The sequence below is a fragment of the Misgurnus anguillicaudatus genome, chromosome 20 (genome assembly GCF_027580225.2).
Source record: "Misgurnus anguillicaudatus chromosome 20, ASM2758022v2, whole genome shotgun sequence".
Classification (NCBI taxonomy): domain Eukaryota; kingdom Metazoa; phylum Chordata; class Actinopteri; order Cypriniformes; family Cobitidae; genus Misgurnus; species Misgurnus anguillicaudatus.
In genome coordinates this window covers 21,756,862-21,774,421 of record NC_073356.2, presented here as the reverse complement: position 1 = coordinate 21,774,421, position 17,560 = coordinate 21,756,862, and the positions used below count along the sequence as shown (strand labels likewise).

General features: G+C 37.8%; 1 protein-coding gene across 1 annotated transcript in view; it reads left to right on the top strand.

The window, feature by feature from the left end:
* Window positions 1-17,560, top strand: part of chrac1 (chromatin accessibility complex subunit 1) — a 443,634-nt gene that overhangs the window by 32,276 nt on the left and 393,798 nt on the right. The gene's annotated exons all lie outside the window — the stretch shown is intronic.

Here is a 17,560-nt window from a genome sequence, read left to right as displayed (position 1 = left end):
TTTTGATTGGTGACATTACATTTATAATAAAATATAAAAAATGAGAGAAAATGTATATAAATAAACAAATATTATTCCATACTTGGAGACTTAGTCACTTCATTATGTGATCTTCAAATTCTATTTATTCAACATTTTGCTTTGAAATAATTACTAATTACATTATAGATTTTGTACTGTGCTGGAACATTCTCTAATATTGTCTTAATTGTTATATTTTCAATATTCATCATATTTAACTCCTACATTAATCCCATTCTTTCTCTTATTGCAATTATCTGATTCATGTTTACCAATAATAAATAATGATCGATTAAAGGCGGGGTGCACGATTTTTCAGAAATACTTTCGCAAAGGGAGTCGGGCCGAGTACCAAAACACACTTGTAGCCAATCAGCAGTAAGGGGCGTGTTTACTAACCGACATCCTGGTTTGCGTATGTGTGAGGCAAATGAAGGTCCAGATTCTATTAGGGTAGGGGTGTGTTTGTTTAGGTGATTTCAAATGTCAACATTGCTTTCAGAGATCATGCACCCCGCCTTTAATCATAGCCCCTCTGATTATTCCCTTATTTTTGCTTTACTAAGTGATATGTTTATATCTATATCAGTTTGATTTAATGCCGCCTTGGCCACTTGATCAGCGTCCTCATTTCCCTCTATCCCAACTGGTACAAATACTTAATCAATATTGGTGAATTTTAAACATGCTTTGTAGGATATCATATTAAATATCTTGTCTAGATATAGACTTGCCACTTAGTAAACTGAGAGTAGAGACAGAGTAGAGTCTAAGCAAATAACTATTCTCAATGGCTGTATTTCCTCATCAGCTACCATCTCTGATGAATAAACTGATAAATGATTACTGGTCCTTTTTCAATTTTAATCAAGGAATGTATATTGATGGATGTTTGGATCCATCTGTAAATATTTTTTTTTCCTGATTATAATTTTTATCTATGTGCAATATTTGTATATTTGTGCAATCTCATTCTTGGAAATATATCCCTTATTATTCTTAATTTCTTCTAAAATGTGGAGGTCTACTAGAAGCATTGGAAATAACCATGGAGGGATTTCCACTCTAGGACTTACTGTATATCTATTCTTGTCAATCCAATACACTCAGCCTCTTTATTACAGTCCATCCAAAACACGTATTATTTGAGTTATGTTTCCAACACTCCATATCTTTTTAGGCCCCTTCTTCTTCTTCATGCTTATTGGTGGTTTGCATACTTATTTAGAGCACTACCACCATCTATTGTAGGCAATGGATCAGAGACCCGATTCCCTATACTTTTTTGCATGTTTGTCACAATTTAATGTTTCAGATCATGGAATAAATTTAAATATTAATCAAAGATAACACAAGTAAACACAACATGCAGTTTTTATATAAAGGTTTTTATTATGAAGGGAAAACAAAATCCAAACACACATGGCCCTGTGTGAAAATGTTGTGATTACTGCCACACTTGTTCACAATCAAGTAATCAATGTCGGCCATCTGTTCGTAACCTCAAGCTGAAGTGAACTTGGGTTCTGCAGCAGGACAATGATCCAAAACACACCAGCAAGTCCACCTCTGAATGGCTGTGAATGGAAAAACTAAATGACGTCAAAGTCCTGACCTCAATTCTGTTGAGATGCTGTGGCATGACCTTAAAATGGCGGTTCATGCTCAAAAACTCACCAATGTGACAACAATTCTGCAAGGATAAGTGGGCCAAAATTCCAGCACAGCGCTATAACAGACTCATTGCAAGTTATCGCAAACATTGCAGTTGTTGCTGCTAAGAGTGCCCCAACCAGTTATTAGGTCTAGAGGGCAAGCACTTTTTCACACAGGGCCATGTGGGTTTGGATTTTGTTTTCCCCTTCATAATAAAAACCTTCATTTAAAAACTGCATGTTGTGTTTACTTGTGCTATCTTTGATTAATAGTTAAATTTGTTTCATAATCTGAAACATTAAAGTTTGACAAACATGCAAATAAAAAATCAGGAAGGGGCCAACACTTTTTACACCACTAGGAGTCATGCCATCCATGTTGCGTGTTGAAAAGCCCAACTCCCTTCCAACCACGATAGCTTACCTATATTACATGTATGAACTTGTTGTATTTAGAAATTGTATTAATAAAGTATATCCTCCTACCGCATTCAAAATCCTCTAATGTATGTTACTTGTTGAGCCCCTTCCTTCTGCATTTCTCCCAGTACCTGCTTTCTTTCTTCTGCATATTTACTATAATTATGTGTTTCACTGTTTCTCTCACTCTACACCTGTCACACATACCATTAGAATGTTCCCTATTAAATGCATTGTTGGGTTAAGTCCTGTATGCCCTAATCTCAATCTTGATATAATACAATCCTCTTTCCTTTCACACTTTCTCTTCCTACCAATGGCTGAATTGAATGGAGCAGTCTTTCTTTATTTTCATTATCCCAATAAGTTTGCCACTTTTTATTTATATATTTATTTTAATGATTGGTTAGATTTTTTTCTTTATATCCATATCTAATTTTTACCATTAGCTTTGTTAATTTGTCTGCCTGTTATTTGTCTCTTGCATCCTTGATAGAATCTGAAGGATTTCTAATACCAGGGGCCGGTTGCCTAAACATAGCCGTGACATTAAGACTGTGTCTTAAGAATGATTCTGACTAACTAGCAATTAGTTAGGGCTAATCAGTCTTATTATTTGGATTTAAATTAGACCAATCTACCTTTAACATACTTAAAACAGTTATGATCAGTCTTCAAGAAAAAAATTCATGACTAACTTTTAAGACTAGTCTTTAAGTTTTATGCAACCGGCCACAGATGTTGTCTTGTTTTTGACTTTTGCGCCTCCAGACATATCAGCGCAGAACTTGAAGAGATTTGTCTATTCCCATTTCACGTACTTTATTTATTGCTATCATGAATGCAGTTAATTATCTTGTAAACACGGACACACGGTTAGTTAGCTTCCCCCTTTTCCACTTCCATTCCTGAGATGACATATGCAACCCCCACTTGGCCACTTTGCTGGTCTTGGGACGCATCCGTGTACTGTTTATATATATCTTACTCCTAATCTTTTGTTCCCAACATGTCTCAAGTGTACATTTTGTCAGGTGCTAGCAGTGGTGTAGTGGTGTCTGGAGAAGTGGGTATACTCTTAATTTATGCCCCAGTAGAAGTGGGTATACTCTTAATGTATGCCCCCAGTAGAAGTGTATACCCCCTGCCATCAAATAAAGAGGTGGGTATACTCCGTATACCTGCGTATACCCTGCACTACACCACTGGGTGCTAGTGTAGGCCACTTTCAAAACCTTTTCGAATCGTTTGATTCAAATCAGTGGTCCAGAGTGTGTTTCTCCGGAGGATTCAGCCTTCCGTTTGAGAAATGGAACGTTCTGGGTCCCCGAGGACTGGAGTTGGGAAATGTACTATGGTGAACTTTGGTCAGTTTTTATTTAAGTACACAAAACTTAAAGGGGACATTACACAAAACTTTTTTAAGATGTAAAATAAATCTTTGGTGTCCCCAGAGTATGCATATTTGAAGTTTTATACACTGTAAAAAAACTCAGTAGAAATTGCAGCTGGGTTGCCGGTAATTTACCGTAGATTTACATTTATGTTATTTACTGGCAAGAGTTTGTTCAAAGTTAAATGAACATTAAACATTAACAAGTCTTTGTCTTCACAGAGTAAAACCAAAAAACAGCATTAAGCAAAACATACTGGTAAACAAAATCTGAAGCAAAAACAGAAAACGGTTGATGATGATTTCTGGTTCCCAGAATGCTTTGCATGAGGCTGCCATTGTATAGTTTCACTCTGCAAAGACAAAGACTTGTTAATATTAAAAATTTATTTAAATTTGAACAAACTCTTTCCAGTAAATAACATAAATGTAAATCTACGGTAAATTACCGGCAACCCAGCTGCAATAACATTGAAATTTCTACTGATTTTTTTTTACAGTGTAGCTTAAAATACCATATAGATAATTTATTAAAACATGTTAAAATTGCCACTTTGTAGGTGTGAGCAAAAATGTGCCATTTTTGGGTGTGTCCTTTAAAAATGTAAATGAGCTGATAACTGCACTAAATGGCAGTGCCGTGGTTGGATAGTGCAGATTAAGGGGCGGTATTATCCCCTTCTGACATCACAAGGTGAGACAAATTTCAATTACCCATTTTTTCACATGTTGCAGAGAATGGTTCACCAAAACTAAGTAACTGGGTTGCTTTTTTCATGTTTTAGTTTGATAGAAGCACTGGGGGCCCAATTATAGCACTTAAACATAGAAAAAGTCAGATTTTCATGATACGTTTAATAGCCCATGTTATGGGTTATTAAATAGAAAAGAAAAAAAGAATAATTTGACATTATATATAAGATGTGGGAGAAAAAAGACCAATACTTATTGTGTTGGACCATTCAAAGATATTTGAGAACAATATTGTGTGGTGTATCATTTTGTGTTCTTTATAACAACAGCTCATCAATGTTGAGACACCTTTGCTCCAAACACCATCATTTACTAGGCAAACATCTGGTAAAGATAAAACATCTGATGTTCATAGGCATGTAAAACGTTTTACACTGAATTTAAAGAACATCTAAAGGACAAAGGAACTGAACATGGTTGCTGCAAAATACAAAACAACAAAAATAATGGTGACAGAGCTAAAAAGCCATGACTGTTCATTTGACATTTGACATTTCGACGCCCATGAATATGGCTGGATATCTTGCAGTAACTTGCAATTACATCTGCAATGAATCAAATGATCAGTTTTCTAAAACACCCAGCAAATCTCAGCATTATCAGCATTGTCTGTGTGAACAGTTTTTCATTTTAAAGGGAAAGTTGTTCTGTCATCATATATGTTGTTCTAAACCTGTATGAATTTTTTTTTCTGATGAACACAAAAGAAGATTTTTTTTATAAATTATGGTAAACACCCAGCTGATTGTAACCATTGACTTTCATAGTAGTTAAAAATTATGGGAGTATTGTGATAAATGTGTACCTTATGCTCGAAACTAAACCAATGTGGTGTGGTATAATGTAGTTGCTCATGTCATTGTGAACAAACTGTTGTAACTGTTTTGAAATTTTAATTTTTTTGTATTTTTATACTATTTATTATTGTGTGTGTTGAGCTTGCTGTGGCATGTGAATTTCCCTTTGGAGATTAATAAAGTTAATCTAATCTAATCTAAATGATGAAGAAATTTTGATAAATGATGGTAAACACACAACTGATTGAGACCATTGACTTCCATAGTAGGAATAAAAAATTCAATGGAATTCAAAGGCATCATTTATCAAAATATCTTCATTATTTATCACAATACTGTCATAATATTTATCTTTCCTACTATGGAAGTCAATGGTTACAATCAGCTTGCGCTTACCATCATTTATCAAAAAAAAAAAAAAAACTACAGGTTTAGAACTAGATATTAAAGTTTGAAGACAAACTTTATGTTGGCTTGAAAAAGCGTAGCCTGAACGTTTAAAACGGTTTGACAGAAGTTTAGTTTAGTAGGCTATCTGGCAGTTAGTATGTTTAAGTATGAAGATAGCATGATTTTGTATGAAGCTAACATGATAAGCATGAAGCTAGCATGATGTTAGCATGATTAGCATGAAGCTAGCATGAAGTTAGCATGGTTAGCATGAAGCTAGCATGATGCTAACATGAATTAGCATGAAGCTAGCATGATGCTAACATGAATTAGCATGAAGCTAGCATGATGCTAACATGAATTAACATGAAGCTAGCATGATGCTAACATGAATTAGCATGAAGCTAGCATGATTAGCATGAAGCTAGCATGATGCTAGCATGATTAGCATGAAGCTAGCGTGATTAGCATGAAGCTAGCATGATTAGCATGAAGTTAGCATGATTAGCATGAAGCTAGCATGAAGCTAGCATGATTAGCATGAAGTTAGCATGATTAGCATGAAGCTAGCATGATGCTAGCATGATTAGCATGAAACTAGCAGGATGCTAACATGATTAGCATGAAGTTAGCAAGTTGGTAGCATGATTAGCATGAAGTTAGCATGATGCTAGCATGATTAGCATGAAGCTAGCATGATGTTAACATGATTAGCATGAAGTTAGCATAATGTTAGCATGATTAGCATGAAGCTAGCATGATGCTAGCATGATTAGCATGAAGCTAGCATGATGCTAGCATGATTAGCATGAAGCTAGCATGATTAGAATGAAGCTATCATGATGCTATCATGATTAGCATGAATCTCATGAATCGTGATTTATTCTAGCATGATTATCATGAAGCTAGCATTATGTTAGCATGATTAGCATGAAGCTAGCATGATTAGCATGAAGCTAGCATGAAGCTAAGCATGATTAGCATGAAGCTAACATGAAGCTAGCATGATTAACATGAAGCTAGCATGATTCTAGCATGATTAGCATGAAGCTACCAGGTTGTTAACATGATTAGCATGAAGCTAGCATGATTAGCATGAAGCTAGCATGATGCTAGCATGATTAGCATGAAGCTAGCATGAGGCTAGCATGATTAGCATGAAGTAAACATGAGGTTAGCATGATTAGCGTGAAGCTAACATGATTTAACATGAAGTTAGGATGATGTTAGCATGATTAGCATGAAGCTAGCACTATTTAGCGTGAAGCTAACAAGATTTAACATGAAGCTAGCATGATTTAGCATGAAGTTAGCAAGCTATATTATGAAATTAGCATAAAGCTAGCATGAAACTAGCATGAAGCTAGTATGACTTAGCATAGAGCTAGCATGAAGCTAACATGACCCAAAGACCCAACCCCCATGTCTCTATGATGTTCAGTTCCAAAGATATAAGGCTTTGTTTATTATGTTGCTAGGGTGCTCATATTTGGTTGCTAGGGGCGTGGCTTAATGCCTCAATAAGAATCCTATTAAGACTGATTGGATGCCTGAGTAAAATGAGCCCACCCCTATGTCTCTATGACACTCTGGTGCAAAGATATCCATCTGGGCTTTTTACAATGGTAGTCTATGGGAGATGTTGCTAGGGTACCCAAAATTGTTGCTAGGGGCGTGGCTAAATAGCTTTGGGGCGATCCTAAAAGACTGATAGGATGACTGAGTAAAATGAGCCCACCCCCATGTCTCTACGACACTCTGAAGTAAAGATATTCCATCTGGGACGCTTTTATTCCCTTATATGGGCACTGGGAAATTTTGGGGGCCTCTTACACCCCAGGGGTACAGCTTACACCCCATTGTGAGGTATGTTCTTACACAGCCTGTCAGCCTCCTTAAATGTGGTAAGCCACAAGTTTCTACAAGTTTCTCACTCACAGCTATGATCCGTCAAAGTTTGTCTCAATGTTAAGTCAATGGAAATTTTGGGGTGTTCGAGCCCCCCGTTTAGGAATTCGGAAGGTCCCATCAGTTAGAAAAGATATAGCACACTAAGTCAGACCAGTCTGAAGGTCTGTGGAAAATTTGGTGCATGTAGCTTGAAAGCCCTAGGACGAGTTAGTGTCAGAAATTTGGGGTAGAATAATAATAATAACTAGATAGAAAAGTTTGTTGACAAACTTTATGTTGGCTTGACAAAGCCTGGCCTGAACGTTAAAAACGGTTTGACAGAAGTTTAGTTTAGTAGGCTATCTGGCTGTTAGTATGTTTAAGTATGAAGCTAGCCTGATTTAACATAAAGTTAGCATGATTAGCCTGAAGCTAGCATGATTAGCATGAAGCTAGCATGAAGCTAACATGATTAGCATGAAGCTAGCATCAAGTTAGCATGATTAGCATGAAGCTAGCATGATGCTAACATGAATTAGCATGATGCTAACATGAATTAGCATGATGCTAACATGAATTAGCATGAAGTTAGCATGAAGCTAGCATGATGCTAACATGAATTAGCATGAAGCTAGCATGATGCTAACATGAATTAGCATGAAGCTAGCATGAAGCTAACATGATTAGCATGAAGCTAGCATCAAGTTAGCATGATTAGCATGAAGCTAACATGATGCTTACATGAATTAGCATGAAGCTAGCATGATGCTAACATGAATTAGCATGAAGCTAGCATGATGATAACATGAATTAGCATGAAGTTAGCATGAAGCTAGCATGATGCTAACATGAATTAGCATGAAGCTAGCATGATGCTAACATGAATTAACATGAAGCTAGCATGATGCTAACATGAATTAGCATGAAGTTAGCATGAAGCTAGCATGATGCTAACATGAATTAGCATGAAGCTAGCATGATGCTAACATGAATTAGCATGAAGCTAGCATGATGCTAACATGAATTAGCATGAAGCTAGCATGATGCTAACATGAATTAGCATGAAGCTAGCATGATGCTAACATGAATTAGCATGAAGCTAGCATGATGCTAACATGAATTAGCATGAAGCTAGCATGATGCTAACATGAATTAGCATGAAGCTAGCATGATGCTAACATGAATTAGCATGAAGCTAGCATGATGCTAACATGAATTAGCATGAAGCTAGCATGATGCTAACATGAATTAGCATGAAGCTAGCATGATGCTAACATGAATTAGCATGAAGCTAGCATGATGCTAACATGAATTAGCATGAAGCTAGCATGATGCTAACATGAATTAGCATGAAGCTAGCATGATGCTAACATGAATAAGCATGAAGTTAGCAAGATTTATTATGAAATTAGCATAAGGCTAGCATGAAACTAGCATGAAGCTAGTATGACTTAGCTTGAAGCTAGCATGAAGCTAACATGACCAAAAGACCCAACCCCCATGTCTCTATGATGTTCGGATCCAGAGATATAAGGCTTTGTTTATTATGTTTCTAGGGTGCTCATATTTGGTTGCTAGGGGCGTGGCTTAATAGCTTAATAAGAATCCTTAGAGACTGATTGGATGCCTGAGTAAAATGAGCCCACCCCTATGTCTTTATGACACTGTGCTGCAAAGATATCCATCTGGGCATTTTATAATGGCAGTCTATGGGAGATGTTGCTAGGGTGCCCAAAAATGGTTGCTAGGGGCGTGACTTAATTGCTATGGGATGATCCAGACAGACTGAATGGATGCCTGAGTAAAATGAGCCCACCACCATGACTCTAAGACACTGAAAAGCGAAGATATTCCATATGGAATGTTTTTATTCCCTTATATGGGCGTGTTTCCTGCCCCGTTATAAGTCAATGGGGAATTTTGGGGGCCTCCTACACCCCAGGGGTGAAACTTACACCCCAATGTGAGGTATGTTCTCACAGTGCCTGTCAGCCTCCTTAAATATGGTAAGCCACAAGTTTCTACAAATTTCTCACTCGGAGCTATGACCTGTCAAAGTTTGTCGCAATGTTAAGTAAATGGGACTTTTCGGAAGTTTTATGTCCCGTTTTAGGAATTCTGTAAGTCGGATCCCGTCAAAAAGATATAGCACACTTCTTTAGACCAGTCAGAATGTCCGTGGAAAATTTCGTGGATGTAGCTTGAAAGCTGTCGGACGAGTTAGCCGCAGAAATTTTAGTCTCAGAAGAAGAAGAAGAAGAAGAAGAAGAAGAATAATAACTAGATATTAAAGTTTGAAGACAAACTTTATGTTGGCTTGACAAAGCCTGGCCTGAACGTTTAAAACGGTTTGACAGAAGTTTAGTTTAGTAGACCATCTGGCTGTTAGTATGTTTAAGTATGAAGCTAGTCTGATTTAACATGAAGCTAGCATGATAAGCCTGAAGCTAGCATGAAGCTAACATGATTAGCATGAAGCTAGCATCAAGTTAGCATGATTAGCATGAAGCTAGCATGATGCTAACATGAAATAGCATAAAGCTAGCATGATGCTAACATAAATTAGCATGAAGCTAGCATGAAGCTAACACGATTAGCATGAAGCTAACATCAAGTAAGCATGATTAGCATGAAGCTAGCATGATGCTAACATGAAATAGCATGAAGCTAGCATTATGCTAACATGAAATAGCATGAAGCTAGCATGATGCTAACATGAATTAGCATGAAGCTAGCATGATGCTAACATGAATTAGCATGGAGCTAGCATGATGCTAACATGAATTAGCATGAAGCTAGCATGATGCTAACATGAATTAGCATGAAGGTAGCATGATGCTAACATGAATTAGCATGAAGCTAGCATGATGCTAACATGAATTAGCATGAAGCTAGCATGATGCTAACATGAATTAGCATGAAGCTAGCATGATGCTAAGATGAATTAGCATGAAGCTAGCATGATGCTAACATGAATTAGCATGAAGCTAGCATGATGCTAAAATGAATTTGCATGAAGCTAGCATGATGCTAACATGAATTACCATGAAGCTAGCATGATGCTAACATGAATTAGCATGAAGCTAGCATGATGCTAACATGAATTAGCATGAAGCTAGCATGATGCTAACATGAATTAGCATGAAGCTAGCATGATGCTAACATGAATTAGCATGAAGCTAGCATGATGCTAACATGAATTAGCATGAAGCTAGCATGATGCTAACATGAATTAACATGAAGTTAGCATGATGCTAACATGAATTAGCATGAAGCTAGCATGATGCTAACATGAATTAGCATGAAGCTAGCATGATGCTAACATGATTTAGTATGAAGCTAGCATGATGCTAACATGAATAAGCATGAAGTTAGCAAGATTTATTATGAAATTAGCATAAAGCTAGCATGAAACTAGCATGAAGCTAGTATGACTTAGCATGAAGTTAGCATGAAGCTAACATGACCAAAAGACCCAACCCCCATGTCTCTATGATGTTCGGATCCAGAGATATAAGGCTTTGTTTACTATGTTGCTAGGGTGCTCATATTTGGTTGCTAGGGGCGTGGCTTAATACCTCAATAAGAATCCTTAGAGACTGATTGGATGCCTGAGTAAAATGAGCCCACCCCCATGTCTCTGTGACACTGTGCTGCAAAGATATCCATCTGGGCATTTTATAATGGCAGTCTATGGGAGATGTTGCTAGGGTGCCCAAAAATGGTTGCTAGGGGCGTGGCTTAATAGCTATGGGACGATCCAGAGAGACTGATTGGATGCCTGAGTAAAATGAGCCCACCCCCATGTCTCTATGACACTGTAAAGCGAAGATATTCCATCTGGAACGTTTTATTCCCTTATATGGGCGTGTTTCCTGCCCCGTTATAAGTCAATGGGGAATTTTGGGGGCCTCTTACACCCCAGGGGTGAAACTTACACCCCAATGTGAGGTATGTTCTCACAGTGCCTGCCAGCCTCTTCAAATGTGGTAAGCCACAAGTTTCTACAAAATTCTCGCTCGCAGCTAGAACCCGTCAAAGTTTGTCCAATGTTAAGTCAATGGGACTTTCGGAATTTTTATTTCCCGTTTTAGGAATTCTGTAAGTCGGATCCCTTCAAAAAGTCATAGCACACTTCTTCAGACCAGTTAGAATGTCCGTGGAAAAGTTGGTGGATGTAGCTTGAAAGCTGTCGGACGAGTTAGCTGCAGAAATTTAGTCTCAGAAGAAAAATAATAATAATAACTAGATAGAAAAGTTTGTTGACAAACTTTATGTTGGCTTGACAAAGCGTAGCCTGTACGTTTAAAACGGTTTGACAGATGTTTAGTTTAGTAGACCATCTGGCTGTTAGTATGTTTAAGTATGAAGCTAGTCTGATTTAACATGAAGCTAGCATGATAAGCCTGAAGCTAGCATGAAGCTAACATGATTAGCATGAAGCTAGCATCAAGTTAGCATGATTAGCATGAAGCTAGCATGATGCTAACATGAAATAGCATAAAGCTAGCATGATGTTAACATAAATTAGCATGAAGCTAGCATGAAGCTAACACGATTAGCATGAAGCTAACATCAAGTAAGCATGATTAGCATGAAGCTAGCATGATGCTAACATGAAATAGCATGAAGCTAGCATTATGCTAACATGAAATAGCATGAAGCTAGCATGATGCTAACATGAATTAGCATGAAGCTAGCATGATGCTAACATGAATTAGCATGGAGCTAGCATGATGCTAACATGAATTAGCATGAAGCTAGCATGATGCTAACATGAATTAGCATGAAGGTAGCATGATGCTAACATGAATTAGCATGAAGCTAGCATGATGCTAACATGAATTAGCATGAAGCTAGCATGATGCTAACATGAATTAGCATGAAGCTAGCATGATGCTAAGATGAATTAGCATGAAGCTAGCATGATGCTAACATGAATTAGCATGAAGCTAGCATGATGCTAAAATGAATTTGCATGAAGCTAGCATGATGCTAACATGAATTACCATGAAGCTAGCATGATGCTAACATGAATTAGCATGAAGCTAGCATGATGCTAACATGAATTAGCATGAAGCTAGCATGATGCTAACATGAATTAGCATGAAGCTAGCATGATGCTAACATGAATTAGCATGAAGCTAGCATGATGCTAACATGAATTAGCATGAAGCTAGCATGATGCTAACATGAATTAACATGAAGTTAGCATGATGCTAACATGAATTAGCATGAAGCTAGCATGATGCTAACATGAATTAGCATGAAGCTAGCATGATGCTAACATGATTTAGTATGAAGCTAGCATGATGCTAACATGAATAAGCATGAAGTTAGCAAGATTTATTATGAAATTAGCATAAAGCTAGCATGAAACTAGCATGAAGCTAGTATGACTTAGCATGAAGTTAGCATGAAGCTAACATGACCAAAAGACCCAACCCCCATGTCTCTATGATGTTCGGATCCAGAGATATAAGGCTTTGTTTACTATGTTGCTAGGGTGCTCATATTTGGTTGCTAGGGGCGTGGCTTAATACCTCAATAAGAATCCTTAGAGACTGATTGGATGCCTGAGTAAAATGAGCCCACCCCCATGTCTCTGTGACACTGTGCTGCAAAGATATCCATCTGGGCATTTTATAATGGCAGTCTATGGGAGATGTTGCTAGGGTGCCCAAAAATGGTTGCTAGGGGCGTGGCTTAATAGCTATGGGACGATCCAGAGAGACTGATTGGATGCCTGAGTAAAATGAGCCCACCCCCATGTCTCTATGACACTGTAAAGCGAAGATATTCCATCTGGAACGTTTTATTCCCTTATATGGGCGTGTTTCCTGCCCCGTTATAAGTCAATGGGGAATTTTGGGGGCCTCTTACACCCCAGGGGTGAAACTTACACCCCAATGTGAGGTATGTTCTCACAGTGCCTGCCAGCCTCTTCAAATGTGGTAAGCCACAAGTTTCTACAAAATTCTCGCTCGCAGCTAGAACCCGTCAAAGTTTGTCCAATGTTAAGTCAATGGGACTTTCGGAATTTTTATTTCCCGTTTTAGGAATTCTGTAAGTCGGATCCCTTCAAAAAGTCATAGCACACTTCTTCAGACCAGTTAGAATGTCCGTGGAAAATTTGGTGGATGTAGCTTGAAAGCTGTCGGACGAGTTAGCTGCAGAAATTTAGTCTCAGAAGAAAAATAATAATAATAATAATAATAATAAGTTTAACTACAATAACAGTATGTTGGCTTTGTCAAGCCAACATAATAATAATAACTAGATATTAAAGTTTGAAGACAAACTTTATGTTAGCTTGAAAAAGCGTGGCCTGAACAGTTTCACAGGATAAACGTAAAGTTAAGACGTTCAATTTAGTGTAGCTGGTTGTATGCATGATTAAGAATGAATACAGCTTGATTTATCATGAAGTTAGCATGAAGTTAACATGATTAGCATGAAGCTAGCATGATCCTAGCATGATTATCATGAAGCTAGCATGATGCTAGCATGATTAGCATGAAGCTAGCATGATGCTAGCATGATTAGCATGAAGCTAGCATGATGCTAGCATGATTAGCATGAAGCTAACATGATGCTACCATGATTAGCATGAAGCTAAGATGATGCTAGCATGATTAGCATGAAGCTAGCATGATGCTAACATGATTAGCATGAAGCTAGCATGATTAGCATTCAGGTAACATGATTAGCATGAAGCTAGCATGATTAGCATGAAGCTAGCATGATGCTAACATGATTAGCATGAAGCTAGCATGATGCTAGCATGATTAGCTTGAAGCTAACATGATGCTAGCATGAAGCTAGCATGATTAGCATGAAGCTAGCATGATGTTAGCATGATTAGCATGAAGCTAGCATGATTAGCATGAAGCTAGCATGATTAGCATGAAGCTAGCATGATGCTAGCATGATTAGCATGAAGCTAGCATGATGCTAGCATGATTAGCATGAAGCTAGCATGATGCTAGCATGATTAGCATGAAGCTAACATGATGCTACCATGATTAGCATGAAGCTAAGATGATGCTAGCATGATTAGCATGAAGCTAGCATGATGCTAACATGATTAGCATGAAGCTAGCATGATTAGCATTCAGGTAACATGATTAGCATGAAGCTAGCATGATTAGCATTCAGGTAACATGATTAGCATGAAGCTAGCATGATTAGCATGAAGCTAGCATGATGCTAACATGATTAGCATGAAGCTAGCATGATGCTAGCATGATTAGCTTGAAGCTAACATGATGCTAGCATGAAGCTAGCATGATTAGCATGAAGCTAGCATGATGTTAGCATGATTAGCATGAAGCTAGCATGATTAGCATGAAGCTAGCATGATTAGCATGAAGCTAGCATGATGCTAGCATGATTAGCATGAAGCTAGCATGATGCTAGCATGATTAGCATGAAGCTAGCATGATTAGCATGAAGCTAGCATGATGCTAGCATGATTAGCATGAAGTTAGCATGATGCTAGCATGATTAGCATGAAGCTAACATGATGCTAGCATGATTAGCATGAAGCTAGCATGATGCTAGCATGATTAGCATGAAGCTAGCATGATAAGCATTAGGCTAACATGATGCTAACATTATTAGCATGAAGCTAGCATGATGCTAACATGATTAGCATGAAGCTGGCATGATGCTAGCATGATTAGCATGAAGCTAACATGATGCTAGCATGATTAGCATGAAGCTAGCATGAGGCTAGCATGATTAGCATGAAGTAAGCATGAGGTTAGCATGATTAGCATAAAGCTAACATGATTTAACATGAAGTTAGCATGATTAGCATGATGCTAGCATGATTAGCATGAAGCTAACAAGATTTAACATGAAGCTAACATGATTTAGCATGAAGTTAGCAAGCTATATCATGAAATTAGCATAAGGCTAGCATGAAACTAGCATGAAGCTAGTATGACTTAGCATGAAGCTAGCATGAAGCTAGCATGACCCAAAGACCCAACCCCCATGTCTCTATGATGTTCAGATCCAGAGATATAAGGCTTTGTTTATTATGTTGCTAGGGTGCTCATATTTGGTTGCTAGGGGCGTGGCTTAATACCTCAATAAGAATCCCATTGAGACTGATTGGATGCCTGAGTAATATGAGCCCACCCCTATGTCTCTATGACACGCTGGTGCAAAGATATGCATCTGTGCTTTTTATAATGGTAGTCTATGGGAGATGTTGCTAGGGTACCCAAAATTGTTGCTAGGGGCGTGGCTTAATAGCTCTGTGGTGATCCTAAGAGACTGATTGGTTGTCTGAGTAAAATGAGCCCACACCCATGTCTCTACGACACTCTAAAGTGAAGAAATTCCATCTGGGACGTTTTTATTCCCTTTTATGGGCATGTTTCCTGCCCCATTATAAGTCAATGGGAAATTTTGGGGGCCTCTTACACCCCAGGGGTACAGCTTACACCCCATTGTGAGGTATGTTCTTACACAGCCTGTCAGCCTCCTTAAATGTGGTAAGTTTTAATTTTTTTGTATTTTTATACTATTTATTATTGTGTGTGTTGAGCTTGCTGTGGCATGTGAATTTCCCTTTGGAGATTAATAAAGTTAATCTAATCTAATCTAAATGATGAAGAAATTTTGATAAATGATGGTAAACACACAACTGATTGAGACCATTGACTTCCATAGTAGGAATAAAAAATTCAATGGAATTCAAAGGCATCATTTATCAAAATATCTTCATTATTTATCACAATACTGTCATAATATTTATCTTTCCTACTATGGAAGTCAATGGTTACAATCAGCTTGCGCTTACCATCATTTATCAAAAAAAAAAAAAAACTACAGGTTTAGAACTAGATATTAAAGTTTGAAGACAAACTTTATGTTGGCTTGAAAAAGCGTAGCCTGAACGTTTACAACGGTTTGACAGAAGTTTAGTTTAGTAGGCTATCTGGCAGTTAGTATGTTTAAGTATGAAGATAGCATGATTTTGTATGAAGCTAACATGATAAGCATGAAGCTAGCATGATGTTAGCATGATTAGCATGAAGCTAGCATGAAGTTAGCATGGTTAGCATGAAGCTAGCATGATGCTAACATGAATTAGCATGAAGCTAGCATGATGCTAACATGAATTAGCATGAAGCTAGCATGATGCTAACATGAATTAACATGAAGCTAGCATGATGCTAACATGAATTAGCATGAAGCTAGCATGATTAGCATGAAGCTAGCATGATGCTAGCATGATTAGCATGAAGCTAGCGTGATTAGCATGAAGCTAGCATGATTAGCATGAAGTTAGCATGATTAGCATGAAGCTAGCATGAAGCTAGCATGATTAGCATGAAGTTAGCATGATTAGCATGAAGCTAACATGATGCTACCATGATTAGCATGAAGCTAGCATGAAGCTAGCATGATTAGCATGAAGCTAGCATGATTAGCATGAAGCTAGCATGAAGTTAGCATGATTAGCATGAAGCTAGCATGATTAGCATGAAGCTAGCATGATGCTAAGCATGATTAGCATGAAGCTAACATGAAGCTAGCATGATTAACATGAAGCTAGCATGATTCTAGCATGATTAGCATGAAGCTACCAGGTTGTTAACATGATTAGCATGAAGCTAGCATGATTAGCATGAAGCTAGCATGATGCTAGCATGATTAGCATGAAGCTAGCATGAGGCTAGCATGATTAGCATGAAGTAAACATGAGGTTAGCATGATTAGCGTGAAGCTAACATGATTTAACGTGAAGTTAGCATGATTAGCATGATGTTAGCATGATTAGCATGAAGCTAGCACTATTTAGCGTGAAGCTAACAAGATTTAACATGAAGCTAGCATGATTTAGCATGAAGTTAGCAAGCTACATTATGAAATTAGCATAAAGCTAGCATGAAACTAGCATGAAGCTAGTATGACTTAGCATGGAGCTAGCATGAAGCTAACATGACCCAAAGACCCAACCCCCATGTCTCTATGATGTTCAGTTCCAAAGATATAAGGCTTTGTTTATTATGTTGCTAGGGTGCTCATATTTGGTTGCTAGGGGCGTGGCTTAATGCCTCAATAAGAATCCTATTAAGACTGATTGGATGCCTGAGTAAAATGAGCCCACCCCTATGTCTCTATGACACTCTGGTGCAAAGATATCCATCTGGGCTTTTTACAATGGTAGTCTATGGGAGATGTTGCTAGGGTACCCAAAATTGTTGCTAGGGGCGTGGCTA